Source organism: Macrotis lagotis, chromosome 1 (genome assembly GCF_037893015.1).
Source record: "Macrotis lagotis isolate mMagLag1 chromosome 1, bilby.v1.9.chrom.fasta, whole genome shotgun sequence".
Classification (NCBI taxonomy): domain Eukaryota; kingdom Metazoa; phylum Chordata; class Mammalia; order Peramelemorphia; family Peramelidae; genus Macrotis; species Macrotis lagotis.
In genome coordinates this window covers 726,563,001-726,581,782 of record NC_133658.1, presented here as the reverse complement: position 1 = coordinate 726,581,782, position 18,782 = coordinate 726,563,001, and the positions used below count along the sequence as shown (strand labels likewise).

The 18,782-nt window shown below is 36.4% G+C and overlaps 1 protein-coding gene across 10 annotated transcripts in view; it reads left to right on the top strand.

Annotated features, from left to right (window-relative positions):
• The window catches only part of FRY (FRY microtubule binding protein), a 568,375-nt gene that overhangs the window by 333,020 nt on the left and 216,573 nt on the right, over nucleotides 1-18,782 (top strand). The gene's annotated exons all lie outside the window — the stretch shown is intronic.

The window sequence follows — 18,782 nt, the reverse complement described above, 5'->3', positions numbered from 1 at the left end:
TATTTCAATGGTGTAACTAACTGACATGGAAAACATATTTTTGTTATATATTTAGATTAGTGTTTACTAGTGGCTACAATTCTATATATGTGCCTTATGATGATGGCAGAGCTTACCAAGGGGTAGATAAGAATACATGTACTGTATTTGCAGTAAATTCAAGTGCAGAGCTGAGCTCACACCTGTCTCTTCAGATTATCTGGCATTGTTTTTTTATTATAGGTAGATTTTTCTAATACCCAAGCCTTACTGCCCTTTTCTTTGTTTGCATAAAATGGTCTTCAAACTGTAACAGAAAAATGAAGGGAGTGTCACTTATAGTATGGAGACAGATTACCCTCCAGGTCTGACACATAGTTACTTTTATTTTTATTCTCATGATTAAGCATGTTTGTAGCACTTTAAGATTTGCAACGTGTTTTACAAATATTATCTCATTTTATTCTCGCTGGAACTTTGAGAAGTGGGTATTGTTATTATCCTGATTTTAAGATGAGGAAACTCTGGGAGACTGAGATTTGGTGACTTGCATAGATTCACAGAACTAGGAAGTGTCCAATATCAAATTTGAACTCGGATCTTGCTGTCACCAGGTGCAGCATTCCATCTGCTGAGCTCTCTCTCTTCCCTCTCCAAGATCAGTAAGTGAGATGTCTGGATCTTTGGCCTGAATTCTTCAGTAATGCAACTCTCAACAGTGCAGAGTTTTATAGGAAAGTGTGGCATCTCTAGCAATCTCATTAATTTCTTATTTCTGGCATCAGAGACAAGGGGAGCTCCAACGGATTGGTTAGTGAGAATCCATGAGCTATAACATAGGCCTGGATATTTCTAGCATGAATTTTGAGATAGAATAAGTCTAGAAAATGGGAACAGACTAGGGTGACAGAAAGAGTCATGTGTTGAGCAGAGAAAATCTATTACCTACAAGCCTTATGACTCTTCAGAGAGTCTCCAAAATGGAGATTTTTCAGGCTGTCACAATTGTTTTCCTGCCTTTCTTTTTTAAAGATACCAAACAATACTATCCAACCTTTTCTTGATGACTCAGGATTATTGTTAAGAACATCATTTATTGTGCTGGTCTGAAATACCGTGGATACTCTTGGGGACTATTAAGGTCCATACAGCTGTTGGCCCCTATGGTAAATAATTTCAGACTGCTGTATTTTTATAGTTTTGTGTCTGCTTTTTTTTTATTGGACTCTCTTCTCCTTTAGTATTAGCTGTCATTTTTCAGTGCTGTAAAAATGTCTGTTTCTTAGGGCACCTTCACCTCCTGTTCACCCAACCTCTGCCATCATCACTAATTTGCTGTTTCTAATCTTCTAAAGACTAAGAAAACAGATAATAAGCTTATTAGAATGCTTATAAAATAAGGTTACTGATATCCAATCAAGTCTGTAAATATTTATTGAGGATCCACTGTGTAAAGGTCACTGTGCCAGGTGCTGGGAAGGATACAGAAAATTGTAAGATAGACCCTGTCCCCAAGATGCTTATAGCCTATTTGCGGAAACAAGAGACAAGGACATGAGAGTAAGTTAACAATGGAAGCTTTAATTAACAGTTCAAGATTACAAAAGGAGAAATGCCACAAGGAAATATGTGATTAATTGCCCTCTGAAAGTGGAGACAACTAGATGCTATAATAATTCAGGAGGAGAGAATTCATCAAGCTAAGGCAGTTTGTGTGCTGGTTTATGGAAAAGGTGTTTGTAGGGTTTGTACAGATGTCTACCTTCATTCTCCATTTCATTTAGCCTGGAATAATCTTTGCAAATAATCAACTCCTTACTGGTCATGTCACTCCTTTACTCAAAAAAAAAAAAAAAGAAAAAGACTCATAGAATTTCACAGTTAATTAGAAGGGGCTTTGGGGACCACTTAGAGCAGATGTGTCAACTTCAAATAGGAAGGGGGAGGCCACTAAACTTACATAAGGATATCTGCTGGTCACATGGTATTGTTAAGTTCTTTTTCAGTCATGTCTGACTCTTCATGACTCTATTTGGGTTTTTTGGGGTAGAGATACTAGAATGATTTACCATTTCCTTTCCTAGTTCATTTTGTAGATAAGGAAACTGAGGCAAACAGGATTAAGTGATTTGCCCAGGGTAAGAAGTGTATGAGGCCAGATTGAGCTCAGGACCTAGCTTCCCTGCATTTCATCTACTGACTCACAAAGCCACATCTATTTTTTAAATTAAATAAACATTGTAGGGAGCGGAGTCAGGATGGTGGTGTGAAGGCAGCATTTCCCGAGAACCCCCTTCCCCCAAAAACTCCAAAAGCCAAATTATGACTCTAGCCAAAGTTTAGAGGGGCAGAACCCACAGAAATACTGAATGATATGTTTTCCCAGTCTAAGATAACTTAGAAGTTCCATGGGAAAGGTATATTTCACTAGGACCGGGAGTTGGAAAAGGCCCCAGTCTCAGTGCAGTCCCAGAACAGCTTGAAAGAGCGGGGAGAAAATTTGGCTACACCAGAATGAGTGTGGAATGAGGAGCACTGGCCACAGAACCTGTAGTGAGAATCAAGAAAAACCAGCCTGCACCTCCAGAGCACAGCCCACAGATGGTAAGGGGTCAGAGGAGACTGCAGAAATTTCTCTGCTCTCCCTGGGGGCAAGACCCTGTTGTGTGCCCACACTCAGATCCAACTTGCAGTTTGGGCTTCCATACCAAGATAGCTGAGCAGGGCCCCTCCTTACAGCTCCAGGGCAGAGGGGAGTGCTGTGGTCATCTACATATCAAAGCACAGGCAAGAGAGCATGAGACCTTGGAGGAATAAAGGTCCCAGTGAGGTGTCCCCTCAAAAAACCCCAAAGCCTTGGAAGTGCTGTAAATTAGTCTTGGGAATGAGTAAACACAGAAAAAGAAGAATCTGACCATGGAAAATTACTTCAGGCCCATGGAAGATCAAAACACATACTCAGATGACAACAGAATTGAAGCTTCTGTATCCAAAACCTCTGCAAGAAATAGAAAATGGACTCAGACTATGGATGAGCTCAAAAAAGACTTTCAAAAGCAAATAAGAGAGGTGGAGGAAAAATTGGGAGGAGAAATGAGTGCAGTGCAAGAAAATCATGAAAACCAAATTGGCAACTTGGTGAAAGAAATACAAAAAAAATACTGACAAAAACAATATGTTAAAACCAGTTTAGGTCAAATGGAAAAAGCAAAACAAAAGGCAAATGAGAATGACTTAAAAAGCAGAATTGGCCAGCTGGAAAAGGAGATAAAAAAGCTCTCTAAAGAAAATAACTCCTTCAAATGCAGAATGGAACTAAAGGAAGCTGATGACTTTGCAAGAAATCAGGAAGAAATAAAATCTTCCAAAAAAGTCAAAAATTAGAAGAAAATGTGAAATCCCTTAAAGGAAAAACAACAGACCTGGAAAACAGATCCAGGAGAAATAATTTAAAAATTATTGGGCTAACTGAAAATCACAACCAGGAAAAGAGCCTAGACTTCATTTTTCTATAAATAATACAGGGGCAGCTAGGTGGCACAATGGATAGAAGCACCCTGGAGTCAGGAGTACCTGAGTTCAAATCCAGCCTCAGACACTTAATAATTACCTAGCTGTGTGGCCTTGGGCAAGCCACTTAATCCCATTGCCTTGCAAAAAATCTAAAAAAAAACCATTAGACAGAAGAAATAATACAGCAAAATTGCCCTGAGATCCTAGAAGCAGAGGATAAAATAGAAACTGAGGAAATTCACCGGTCACCTCCTGAAAGAGATCCCAAAAGAAAAACTTCCAGGAATATTATAGCCAAATTCCAAAACTCCCAAATCAAAGAGAAAATTCTAAAAGCTTCCCAAAACAAAATTCAACTAATGAGTCTCCATCGTCAGGATTACATAGGATCTGGCAGCATCTACATTAAGGGCTCATAAGGATTGGAATATGATATTCAAGAAGGCAAAAGATCTTGGTTTACAACTGAGAGTCAACAACCCAGCAAAACTGAACATCCTCTTTCAGGGGAAAAGATGGACTTTCAATGAAATAGGACTTTCAAACTTTCATATTGAAAGAACCAGAGCTGAGCAGAAAGTTTGATCTCCAAGTACAGGACTCTGGTGAACCATAGAGTGGGTGGATGAGCAAGACTAACTATGAGGAACTTAATAATATTGAACTGTTTGTATTCCTGCATGGGAAAAAGATATTGATAACTCATATGAATTTTCTCATTTATAAGAGCTGTTAGAAGGAGCATATATAGGCAGGGCACAGGAAGGAGCAGAATATAATGGTATAATATAGTACAAAGATGGAGTCAATAGGTAATAAAGGAAAGTACTGGGAGGAAGGGAAAAGAGATGAAGCTAAGAAATTTCACATAAAAGTAAAGAATAAGCTTTTTTCAATGGAGTAGAATGGGAGAAGGCAAGGGGGAATGAGTGAGCCTTCATTCTCATCAGAAATGGCTCAGAGAGAAAATAACATACACACTTAATAGGGTGAGGAAATCTATCTTACCTTAGAGAAAAAATGAGAAGAAAAGGATGGGATTAGGGAGAATGGGGGGAAGGAAGGGGGGGGAATAGGTGATAGAATAGATAGAGAGGGAAAATTGTGGGAGAGGCTACTCAGTTACAACACACTGTTGGACAGGGCCAGGATGAAAGGAGAGAGAGAATAGAATAAAGGAGTGGGGAGGAGTAGAATGGAGGGAAATACAGCTAGTAATAGCATCTGTAGGAAAAATATTGAAGCAATTTCTCTGATGGACTTATGATAAAGAAAGTCATTGGAATCTGAATACAGACTGAAGTACATTTTTTTCTCTCTCTCACTATTCTTGAGGTTTCTCATCTTCTTGGGGTGAGGGAGGTTTATGTTTACTCTTATAACAAAATTATTATAATAATATAAAATAAATAAATGCAAAAAATAGATAAAAATTGTATTGTTTTCCAATTATATACAATAGTAGTTTGTACCAATCATTTTTTGCAAGATTTTAAATTTTATAATTTTTTTCCTTCTTTTCCTTCCTCTGCCCCCCCCAACAGTAGCAGTCTGATATAGCCTTTTTTTTAGGGTTTTGCAAGGCAATAGGGTTAAGTGACTAGCCCGAGGTCACACAGCTAGATAATTAGAAAGCCCTGAGCCTGGTTTTGAACTCAGGTCCTCCTGACTCCAAGCCAGTGCTCTATTTACTGTGCCACCTAGTTGCCCCCAATATAGTCTTTATATTTGTTTTCATGATATGCATAGATCCAAATTATGTAATACATAAGACAACTTTTTAAAAATTTGAAAAAAATAATCTTTGGTCTTAGTTTAAACTCCATAGTTCCTCTCTGGATATAGATGGTATTCTCTGTCACAGATCTCTTAAAATTGTCCCTGATTATTGCACTGGTGGAGTGAGCATGTCCATCAAGGTTGATCATCACTACATGTTGTTGTTAAGGTGTACAGTGTTCTGGTTCTGCTTATCTCACTCAGCATCAATTCATGCAAGTTTTCCAGGTTTCTCTGAAATTCCATCACTCCTGATTTCTAATTGAACAACAGTATTCCATCACATACATATACCACAATTTGTTCAGCCATTCCCCAATTGATGGACATCCCCTTGATTTCTAATTCTTTGTCACTACAAAGATGCTATGAATATTTTTGTAGATATATGGGGGGGTTTTTTAGATTTTTTTTTTCAAGGCAATGGGGTTAAGTGGCTTGCCCGAGGCCACACAGCTAGGTAATTATTAAGTGTCTGAGGTCGGATTTCAACCCAGGTAATCCTGACTCCAAGGCCAATGCTCTATTCACTGCGGATATGTGGTTTTTACACCTTTTCGTGATCTCTTCAGGATATAGATCCATTATTGGTATTGCTGGATCAAAGGGTATGCACATTTTTATTGCCCTTTGGGCATAATTCCAAATTGATCTCCAGAAAGGTTGCATCATTTCATAGCTCCACCAACAATGCATTAGTGTCCCTGATTTCTCATATCCCTTCCAACATTGATCATTATCCTTTCTGGTCATATTAGCCAGTCTGAGAGGTATGAGGTGGTGCCTCAGAGATACAAAGCCACATCTTTTTTTTTTTTAATTAAAGATTTTATTTATTTTGAGTTTTATAATTTTTCCCCCAGTCTTACTTCCTTCCCCCACCCCCCATAGAAAGCAATTTGTCACATTTGTTACATTGTTTCCATTTTGTACATTGATCCAAATTGAGTGTGATGAGAGAGAAATCTTATCCTTAAAGAAGAAACATAAAGTATAAGAGATAACAAGATCAGACAATAAGATATCAGGGTTTTTTTTTCTAAATTAAAGGGAATAGTCCTTGACCTTTGTTCAAACTCCATGGTTCTTTATCTGGATACAGATGGTATTTTCCATTGCAGACAGCCCAAAATTCTGTCTGATTGTTGCAATGCTGGAATGAGCAAGTCCATCAAGGTTTATCATCACTCCCATGTACAGTGTTTTTCTGGTTGTGCTCATCTCACTCAGCATCAGTTCATGCAAATCCCACCAGGCTTCCCTGAATTCCTGTCCCGCCTGGTTTTTAATAGAACAATAGTGTTCCATGACATACATATACCACAGTTTACTAAGCCATTCCCCAATTGAAGGACATTTACTTGTTTTCCAGTTCTTTGCCACCACAAACAGGGATGCTAACAAAGCCACATCTTAACATTTTTCATGTCCTATTTATTTTTCCTTGCTTTGTTCAGTATTTTCCAGTTATATTTTAGTATGCATGTGTCATACCTCTGATTTAGCCCAAATCTTACCTGAAAAAGAATCATCTCCTGAAACATACTCTACAAATGACTGGAAGATCTTCAGTAAGAGAGAATTCATCACATCTCAAGGCAGTCTGTTCCCTCTCACTCTTATTATCTATATCTGCTGCTCTGCTTGGCTTCAACTCCTTAGAACAAGAGGCCTCTCCTAGGTTAAGTTTATTACATCTAATCTCATCACAATTCTGCTAACTCAAGTCTTGACTAAAACTACTTCCATCAGTCTCCTCTCCCTTCTCATTTGAGAGTGAAATCTCTCCCAATGCCTTCCTTATGGAAGGAAGAAACTGAATTTTTTTAGACTGCCTGAACTCTGCATCTGCTTTTCTGCTTGGTTTCAATTACATTGAACAAGGACCCCCTAGTCTTTATCCCCTCCTTTTCTGTCTTCTCTTATTTGTTACCTCATTTCATTAGATTGTAAGCTCCTTGAGGTCAGGGACTGTCTTTCTTTTTATTAATTGTAACCTTAGCAGTTAGCACAGGTACAGTGCATAGAGTACTGGCCTGGAGTTAGGAAGACTCATCTTTGTGGGTTCAAATTTAGCCTCAGATTCTTACTAGCTGTGTGAAATTGGGCTAGTCATTTCACCTTAGTTTCCTCATCTGGAGAAGTAAAAGGCAAACTACTCCAGTATCTTTGCCCTACCCCCCCATCTCTCAAAAAAAAAAAAAAAACCCTAAACCCATATGGAATCATGAAGAGTTAGACATGACCGAAAAATAACTGGCCAACAACAAAGAAGTTAAGCACAGGCTAATTTCTTGTGTCTGGAATGCCTTCCTCTCTAATTGGTTACCAGTTGAACTCCTACTTAAACTTAAAGCCTAAGTCATATAGCACCCCATCCATGAAGTCTTATCTGATCCTCTCTGTTTGGTAATCATGTTTCCCTTCAAACTCACACCACATTTCATTTAGCAACTATTCAATGTGTTGTTATACTGTAAGCTGCATAAGCACAGGGACTATGTCATATCACAATATTTTACTTCTCTTGCTTAACACAATGTGCTATATTCAGTAGGCACTTAATAAATGTTTTTTTTTATTAATAGATGAGTGGAATAGAGAGAGGGTGACATTCTGCACGACAATACAAAAGTACATAAGGTGTTCAGAGGGAAATGAATAAAGTAAGGTAGCTAGACTAGTGAGTTTCTACAGAAAAACAATAGAAAAATAATACTTAAAAAATAAATTAGGTTCAATAGACATTTTTAAGGGCCTACTTTGGCCAACTACTGGCTAAGTGCTGAAGATAAAAATAAGAAAAAGAAAGATAGTCCCAGCCCTCAAGAAGTTTACAATCTAATGGGAGAACATAACACTCAAAAAGGAAGCTGGAAACCATGAGAAGTGGGGTACAGCAGTGTTACACAGCATCTCCTTCTGAGGAGTTTAAACCAAGCAGAGTTGCATGTAGAAAACAGGAAGCTGCAAAGCCCAGGTTCTGCCCTCTGTAAAAGAAAGCTCTGGGCAGAATTTAAGGTTCCACTCTCCACACCTTCTGTCAGAGGACAGAGGGGACTGAGGGAGTTGGGAAGATGTTGAGGGGCCAAGACTGAGAGAGCAGCAAAGAATTGAGATCAGAAGTGATTCTTATCCTGGAAGGGGCATCTTGAGTTGAAACCAAGCAGAGATGCAAATAGAAAATGAAGACATATATGTGTGCATTTATATAGACACATATATTTATTTATTTGTTTGTTTGTTTATTTATTTATTTATTTGTAGGCACACATATTCAAGTATGTATTGCAGAGTTGATGGTTGAAGCTGTGAGAGTTATATCATCATTCCTGAACTTGTCCAAAGTCTTCATGGAATTAAAACCATACAGCTTACTCTGGATTGGGAAGAAGCTGAGATCTTGTCTATAGTGAAGATCTCAGAATATCTCTGTCCTTTAAACAGTCTCAAAATGTCCAGAGAACAAAGAACTCATCTCCTTGGTGTTGCCATGTAGATCAGAAAACAACTGTCTACACAGAGAATCAGATATATAGGCAAAGATAATAGTGGAGAGCCAAATCAATTGTCTTTCATTTTTGAAGAGGACCAGTGACATTATGACCGATCCCTGAATTGGCTTTGTGAGGCAGAGTTGCACAGAACCCTCAGCCCCACTCTCTCTTCCTAAGTCATCACAATCTAGTAGCAGAACAATAGTCAAGATGACTACATGATAGACTATAGCAGCCAAAAATTGATATTGTGACCTTGCATTTCATTAAGGCCAATAGCCTTAAAGGCATAAGGAGTTAATAATTCCACAGTACTCTGCCATGGTCAAACCACATCTGGAGTGATTTGTTCAATTTCCTGCCAACACACATTTGGAAGGCCATTGATAAATTGAAGCATATCCAAAAAAGGGCAACCAGCATGGTCAGAAATCTTGGGTCTATGACATTTAAGGATGGGTTGAGGGGCAGCTACGTGTCACAATGGATAGAGCACCAGCCCTGGAATCAGAAGGACCTGAGTTCAAATCCACTGTCAGATAATTAAAAATTACCTAGCTGTATGACCTTGGGCCAGTCACTTAACCCCCTTGCAAAAAAATGGTTTGAAGGAACTGGGGATGTTTAGCCTAGTGAAGATTCAGGAAATAAAAGCTGTCTTCAAGTACTTGAAAGGCTCTCATAGAAAAGGGAGTAGACTTATACTGATAGTCTCTAGATTACAGAACTAGTAGCAATAAGTAAAAGAGGCAAAGAGGCTGATTTAGATTCAACATGAGGAAAATCTTCCTAATGAATATTCTAGAAAAAAATAGAATGGGCTGCCCATGATTTTCAAGAAAAGACTGGATAATCATTTTTTATTTGTGTGAGAATGAGGTTTCTTTTTTGGCTATGAGTTAATCTAGTTGGTAACTGCAATACATCCTAAATTGAAATTTTGTGATTCTGTTGCTCTTTTGGGGCTCATTTTATGTGAACATTTAATCTCTAATGCATGGAGCTATATCTGCCTCCCTAACTTCTCTACCTGGGCAACTACAGCAAATGGACAGAAGGGATAGGAGGAAAAACAGAGAGTCAAAGACCGTTAAATTCCATTTCTCAGTTTTCCATAAAAGTTTGTATTTCCAAAGCATTTGATTTGTGACCAAGTCAGCAAAGTTAATAAACATCCTGGAATATAAAAAATATTTTAAAATTTCCATTGATGATACCATATTCAGCAGGGAAGAGTATAGTTAATTTTCTAGAAAGTGGGAACATTTGGGGAGAAAGAATCTAAAAAAGTCTCATTTTAATTTTATCATGAACTTAATGTAAACTTATTGAACTTAACCTCAATCTATATTCTTTAGTCCCTGTATTTATGTTAGGGACTTATGATTTTTCCTGGGTGCTATGTGACAAGTCTTTTGCAGAAAAAAATAATACATTTTGCTAGTATTATACTTTACTGTTATAATATGAGATCATTATGACCTGTGAAGTTTTCCAATATGTATCCCATGATTTCCAAAACATTTGATTGGGTATTTTTCCTAATTTCTATTTCATTTCTGAACATTTATTTTTTACTCTTAGTTCTGTGTACCTTGCTTTTCCCAGTTACTTCATAAATCTATATATTTCCTGTCTACTAAGGAAGTATATAGCAAAAATTATATTCCCAGATCTGGATTCATAAAGCTAGAGTAAAAATTATTGACAAGGAAAAACAGTCGCATGTAATAAAGGAATCATCACGACCCTAGCTGAGAAGATGTTTCAGTTTATCCTATGCAACCTAACTTTTTGATTCATATTTTCTATGCAAACAGGATCCAAATATATATGTGATACATGATATGCATGATATGTGCAAAACAGTGGTGAAAGCTAACTTCCATAGGATGTATATCTATGGCAAGAGAGGAAATTAAACCAAGAATTAATAGAGTTGCATTAAAAGTACATATCAATGCACATTCAGATCAGATCAGTCTCAGAAATGTCTCCTAAAATGTCTCCTCTTAAAAGTTATATGTGAATTTTTCCTTCTTTCATTTACCCAGTATAAGATGCTTATGAAAAATTAATATCAGTAACAGCATGAAGGAAAGTTTCATTTAGTGTATTTATACATATTATGCCAAAAGAAATATTAAGAAAACATTTACATAAAGTACATGGAGGGTCCTATGCACACTAGGATTATAGTTCTGTGCTTTCTGCAACCCTCATATCCTTGAGCTGTTTGGGATCTAGCTCATTTCTGAAGGAAGGACATGACATTTAAGGGCAACAAGGACAGATTTGTCTGTCGGCCTGTTCTCTTTCAGCCAGCTGCAGCACAGAGCAAGAATTCATCTCTCCATTGGCTTTTCTTCCAGTAAATGAAAGAGTGGAGCAACCAACAGGGTGGCTAGACCTTCCTCCCTTCCTGTGCTGAGAGAGCCAGGTTTTTTGCAAATTCCACCCTTCCTTCCTGACTGGACTTAAAAAGAGTAACGACAGATTTTTTTTTTTAAGCTCTAACACAACCACTCTATGTTGACCTTTTATGCCTACTAAGGCAGCTTCTGTAAATTTGCCAAGGAAAGTAGGCCAGGTAGGTCCAATACCAAGAATTGCTTAAGGGTGACTTTTTAAGGATGACCAGAATGATTCTAGTTGAGGTTTCATGATGAATGTTGACATACTCAAAGAGAAATGTACAGTCACACCTCAGGCAAGTAACTGTCTGCACATTACTGAATGTTTTCTCCAGAGGTGTCTAAGTATCAAAAGTGCATTTTATTTTATTTATGGTGACAGCAGTGGATACTTGAGAAATGGAGTTTTTAAAAATAGGTAGATTGTACCCCAATCCTTTGTGAGTTCCTAAAATCAGTAGCATAGACTTTTAGATCACTATTTTAGATAGAGATAGATAGATGAATTTAGATAGATTGATGATTGAAGATGTTCTAAGACTCTTCTATATCAAAACCTTGGCTACAGATTATGTTGCAGTTGTTTTTTTTTAATAATCCCTACATCCCAAATTCCACTAGGAATGGGGAGAATTTATTTTTCACAAAAACCCCTTAATATTGTAACTTCCTTTTGTTCTTGGAGTTCCATGGGTTCAATAGCTGTCATCATTTTATCAGTCTTTCCTCTTATTAGAGGAGATAGTCTTTTGATGGGGAGGAACAAGACTTTAGGATTCTTAGTGTTTTTTGTTGTAAATATACTTGAACCTAGAAACAATTACATTAGTTATTTTTATAATCCCACCCCAACCATGGTTTAAATCATCCTGGCAGACCCCAACTTATACATGAATATAATATTTAAAAACCATTCATGTTGGGGCAGCTAGGTGGCACAGTGGATAAAGCACTGGCCCTGAAGTCAGGAGTACCTGGGTTCAAATCCAGTCTCAAACACTTAATAATTACCTAGCTGTGTGGCCTTGGGCAAGCCACTTAACCCCATTTGCCTTGTAAAAACCTAAAAAAAACCATTCATGTATATAGAGTGGGGAGAGTGGGAAAAGGCTTCAAGGTCCAAGGTCCATCCCCCCTTTAGGGACTACTGCTCTTTGTTTCCTAGCTGAAAACATCTGGGGAGTAATTTATCCAGACAGTTGAGTTCTCCTATGTAGAACAGGTGTAGGGTATTAATAAGTTATTGGTGCCCTGAGATATCAACCTCATCCCTCAGGCAATTTATCACCCCTATACTATGCCATATAGTCAGGAAAGTGCTCTTAAAATGTGTTATAATTTAGAATCAATTTTTAAGTAGAAATTAATTTATAAGCAATAATCAGGCTCAAGTATCTCACAGATTAAATAAATATTTGTAGGTTGATCTGAGAAACCAACTACTGTTTATAACATTGCTTCTATTGAATAATCCAGTATTTTCTGAGGAAATGATTTGACTTACAAGTGAGCTTTTAAAATTCATCCTATTAATAAATATGTTAATGCTTAAATAATCTTTTTGTGTGATATTTCACTCCTACCAGTTTGAGATGCTTAGAAATCTATGGTTACTCTGTAAAAATAATTAGGGAACAAGTAGGCCCAATGCTTTCTGAAATTCTAGGCTTAAAAGCACAAAATAGATAATTTCATAAAAAAGATCAATATTGGGCTTCCTATACAGTCACTGTCTACTTTGTTTATATTTTGTGTGAATAGAAGATAGGAGAATACTGAGCCTAAATAGAAAGGAGTAGACCACACAGAATAACAAAAACAGCAACAACAACAAAAACAAAAAAGCCATACACACTTGACCCAAGAAATTCAATTAGTGATAATGGTGGAATCAAAATCCTCATTTCTTATAATTTAAACAAATCACCTAGACTGTCATCCTTCTCCTGTTCTCTCTTTAAAATATAACCATAATACCTACCCCTGTCTGATAAGAGGAATACTCAGATAGAACTGTTATTTCAACAATTCAAGAGTTCCTTCCAACAATGCAGGTTGCAACCTATTAATGGTTGCCCATCCTGTGAACTCTCTATGAACTACTCTACTGTTCCAAAGCAGGACCTCATCAGTGAGATCACTCATTTCTGTCTCATGGTCATAAAACAAAATCCACATTACTGCTAGCTAATCTGACTAGGCACTGTATGTTTGTTCCACAGTCCCAAAACAGTTCTAGAGATTGATGTTTCCCAGTTCTCCATTTTAAAGTTCTCTTGTCAGTCATTGCAAATTAAATACTGTGAAACATGACACTGCAGTCATTTTTACCCAGAGTAAACATTTGTGGGATAATTTTCTCTATGTTTCACTCATAATTGTCCTTGGTTTTTGTCCTTTTTAATTAGCAAAGGTTCACACCTCATTTCACTAGCATGAAATTCCTTGATGATGCCTTTTACTTAAATTTTATTTTGGAGTTCTTTGTTGGTTATATGTTATAGTCTGGCAACTCAGAAACCAACTACAAAACCCAAGCCCAAAATAATCTTCCCTTCCTCTGAATTCTTTTAGCCTACTTATAATATCCAAAACTCATTCTCAAATATTGTATCTTTCATCTTAGATAACTACATCTAATATCATTAATAATGATTATCATTGTTAGCAAGTAATTATTATTAAATAGTCGGCTTAGCTCTGTTTTTGTGTTCTCTCTTCCCAAATTGATTGTAAATTTCTTAAGGCTAAAGATCAGGGTTCATAATTGTTAGGATTAATTTGAATGGTTTGTACATATGTGTTTTTGGAAGAAAAGCACTATAAAATGGCAGAATATTTTTTAATATATTCAAGGTAAAGGACCACTGTTGTTGGCACTGTTTCAATAGAGAGGCCAAAATGTTGCCTTCCCAAATCATGTGTGTAAAAGAAAGGGAGAACTTGATGACTACCTGATCACTTTTGGTGATTCACAGGACACAAAGTGATATTACCAGAAGCAATGAAAAAGCTCTGCTAAGAGTTTATAAATTCTTGGGCAAAAAGTGGGTGACCTTTGGAGCACAGATGGTATTTTCTTTAATATTGCTTATTGAAAGCAAAGGTTTTGGAAGAAAAGGGCAAATTTCTGATAAGGAATTGCTTATTGCTTATGATAATAATAATATTTATATAGCTATATATTTATATAGCTATATATTATTTATATATAGCTATCAAAAATTAAATGATTAGTGTCTGAGAATGAGTTTTGATTTTTTTTGACCACAGGCTTTTGGCCAGGGATGAAGTACCCAAATAAAGTGGATTGCCACATCTCATACCTAAATGAGGAAAAGGAGGAACTGTTCAGCTCTTAATTTGCTTCTTCCTTGGAGAATAATCTCTGAATGGGAAAGAATACACAAATGGTTAATTAAATACCAATATCCATGATAATTAAAAAGGTAGAGAATGTGAGCACTTAGTGGTAGTTAATGAGTCTGAAGTCATAAGTCCAGGCAACTTGCATCTAAGTATACTAAAAGAACAGATTTGATAATGTTGAATCATTGACAGTAATCAAAAGATCATATAGGATCCCAGATATACAGGTAGATAAGACCTTAAAGGTCATGTAGACCAAAAGCCCATTTTAAAGAAGAGAGAAATGAAAACCAGAGAGATTGAGTTGCCTGTGGTTACACAAGTAAATGACAAAAAAATGATTTGAATCCAGGCCCACTGACTCTAAAGCTGGTGCTCGTTTTTACCTTGCTGCTAAGAAGGGCATAGCAGGCCAAGAGAAGAGGAAATGTCCCAGTTTTCAAAAACACGAGTACGGAGTCTTCATACTTTAGACCAGTAAGCTTGACTAAGATTACTGGTTGTTGTGGGGCAGCTAGGTGGCGCAGTGGATAGAGCACCGGCCCTGAAGTCAGGAGTCCCTGAGTTCAAATCCAGCCTCAGACACTTAATAATTACCTAGCTGTGTGGCCTTAGGCAAGCCACTTAACCCCATTGCCTTGCAAAAAACTAAAAAATAAATAAATAAATAAAATTTAAAAAAAAAAAAGATTACGGGTTGTTGTTGCAGTTATCAAGTCGTTTCAGTCCTTCCTGACTCTGCAACTCCATTTGGGAGATACTAGAGGTTTCCTTCTCCAGTTCATTTTACAAAGGAGGAACTGTGGTAAATAAGGTAAAGTGACTTGTTGAGATTAGTAAGTGTTTCTGAGTTCAGATTTGAACTCAGGTCCTCTTGACTTGAGGGTCAGTTCTTTCTCCACTGTGTCACCTAGCTGTTCATGTCAGTAACTACCCAAATCATAATTTATACCTAGACATTTTGCTCACTGTACTAAGTCCTGAACAAATAACTATATAGATGAAATTGCTTTATAAGTGTGTGTGTGTATATATATATATATATGTTAATAGTAATTTTCAAATATTATGCACTGAATAGAAGTGATTCTCTATTTGCACTATTTGGAAAGTAGAATATTTATTGAATTCACATTCAAGAACAGCAAGAGAGATTTACATAAGAAAAGGAAAAATTTAAAGACTCATAGGTACTGAAATAAGAAACTAAGTTTATCATGTATAATTTATATATAATTATACATATTTGTTTTAATAATATAATCATATAGTTTCATTATATTATAAGCATATGTATTATATTAAGATACATTAATTATATAAAAATAATGTCAGAGAGGTTATTTAATTTCTTTACAGCTATCTTTAGTGATTTATGATAGAGAAGGAGAAGAAAGCCAAACCAAAAATATTTTAAATTCATCCCTTTGTTCCTAATCTAAACAGAGACAAGCAGTAAGGTTTTCCAGCCTCTGATCCATGCTCTGGCATCAATCTAGAACAGTTTTTTTCCAGTCTGTAAAATTCTTACTACCAAAGCTCCTTACTCCTTAACACCTATTAAATTTTAAAACTGAGTCCTCTTCCTTCATCCTTAGATCTCCTTCTTTATTACTTAATCCTAGAGTACAAATTGTAAATAAAAAAACAAACAAACATGGAGGAGGGGAGAGCAAGGGCTGTGAATTACTTACAGTCCAGGTCTAAACTTTAAAGTGAAAGCATTTAGTTAAGCTTTTAAAGAATAAGAATGATTCTATTAATTTAACAGTTATTTTGTCATTTTTGCATTACTGTGTGATGATACTGTTTTGTTGCATTACTAACTCATAACAGAAATGCAAACCACACTCAAATCCACCAGTGCTTGGTTCTGAGTAGGTATTTAATATGTCTTTGTGAATTAATGGATTACTTTATTCTACCTGAGCCATCAAGCCAGGATGCTAAAACTGCAGAAAGGAAAGCTGTCCCCAGCAACAAAGGCACTTTTTTCCCCACAGTTTAGATTAGATCAGGAAATACTGGACTGGGTGACTGCTGAAGTTTTTTCATGTAACATAAGCTAAACATGCCATATTCTTTCAACCAATCTTTGTATGTCATGAAGTCAAGGCTGTTAACCATTGTGGTTGCCCTCTATGGTTAACACTCAAGTCTTTATATCCATCCCTCATCTCTTTCCTGAGCTATAGTTACATCTCTCCAAAACCCAGCTGCACTTTTCTTCCACACAGGCACCTGAAACTTAACATCCATAAAACTGAATTTAATTTCCCCATCTCCTATAATCTATCCCTCCTTCTGTTTCTATCAAGGGCATAGCAGTTCTCACTTAGGTTCAAAATCTAGAAGCCAGCCTTGATTCTTCATTCTCATTCACCATCTCCCATCCAATCATTTGACAAATTTTATAGATTCTCCAATCTCCACAACATTCATCACATCCATATCTTTCTCTCCACTAACATAACTAGCACTCTAATTTAGTCTCATTGCTTCTTATATGTACTATTACAATAATCTTCTACTTAGTCTTTCTGCATCCAAGTTATCCCTTTCTAATTCATCATCCATACCATTGTCAAATTAAAAAGTAGTTCTGACCATGTCAGTATTCTGTCTAAAAAGCTGCTATGATTCCAAATAACTTGGAGGATAATTCACAAACTGTTTTGCATCTAAAACCCTTCATACATTTGATTCCAACCCATTTTTCAAGGCTAATTATAACATTATTGCTCTATCATGTACTCTGTGTTCTAGACAAAATGACTCTTCACTATTCCTGGTACTTCATTTCCCATCTCCATATCTCTGTCCACCCCCCACCCCTGCATTTAGAATCCTCTCCATCTTCATCTCCACTTTTTAAAACCCCTGACTCCCTTTAAAGGTTCAGCTTAAGTGTTACCTCCCGCAGTTTGCCTTGCATGATCTCTAATTATTAGTGTACCTCCAAAAAAAATTAGTTGGTATTTACTTATCTGAGTATTTATTGTTTTCCCCAGTAGACTATAAGAGTCTGGACATAATGAACTTTTTTTTCTTTGACTTTATATCTTCATGACACAGCACAGTGCCTAGATGATTAAAATATTCTTAACAAAGTAAATTGAATAAAAATCTTTAAGACCATTAGCTGAAGGGGGACTTTCCAGATAAAGAAGAAAACTTATGTTTGCATGAATAATTGTTATGTTTATTCTTTTGTTGAGAGCTTTATCAGTTCAAGTTTGGCTGGGAATAATCTGTTTACAATTAAAGTCTTATCATTTCTAAAATATACAGAGAATTGAGTCAAATTTATAAAAAAAATCATTCCCCAATTGGCAAATGGTGAAAGGCAATTTACAGATGAAGAAATCAAAGCTGTCCATAATCATATGAAAAACTGCTCTAAATCATTACTGATTAGAGAAATGAAAATTAGAGCAGCTCGGAGTTACCATCTCACAATCTATCAGATTGGCCAAAATGACCAGAAAGGACAATGTTCAATGTTGGAAGGGATGTAGGAAATCTGAGACACTAATAAATTGTTGGTGGAGCTTGAAATCATCCAACCTTTCTGGAGAGCAATCTGTAATTATGCCTGAAGAGCAATAAAAATGTTCATACCCTTTGATCTAGCAATACCACAACTGGGTCTATACCCTGAAGAGATTATGAAAAGAGGTAAAAACATCACTTGTACAAAAATATTCATAGCAGACCTGTTTGTAGTAGTAAAGAATTGGAAATCAAGTGAATGTCCATCAATTGGAGAATGGCTGAACAAATTGTAGCATACGTACATTATGGAACACTATTGTTCTATTAGAAACCAGGAGGGATGGGAATTCAGGGAAGCCTGGAGGGATTTGCATGAAGTGATGCTGAGCAAGATGAGCAGAACCAGAAGAACATTGTATACCTAACAGCAACATGGGGGTGATTATCATCAACCTTAATGGACTTACTCATTCCATCAATGCAATAATAAGGGACAATTTTAGAGTCTCTTTGATGGAGAATACCACCTGTATCCAAAGAAAGAACTGTGGAATTTAAACAAAGACCAAAGTCTATTACCTTCATTTTTTTTAAAAAAAAAAATGTGTCTTATGTAAAACATAATTTTTGCTATCTCTAATATTTTATTTTCTCTTCAAGGATATGATTTCTCTCTCAACATATTCAATTTTGATCAGTGTATAGCATGGAAAAAATGTAAAGATTATCAGACTGC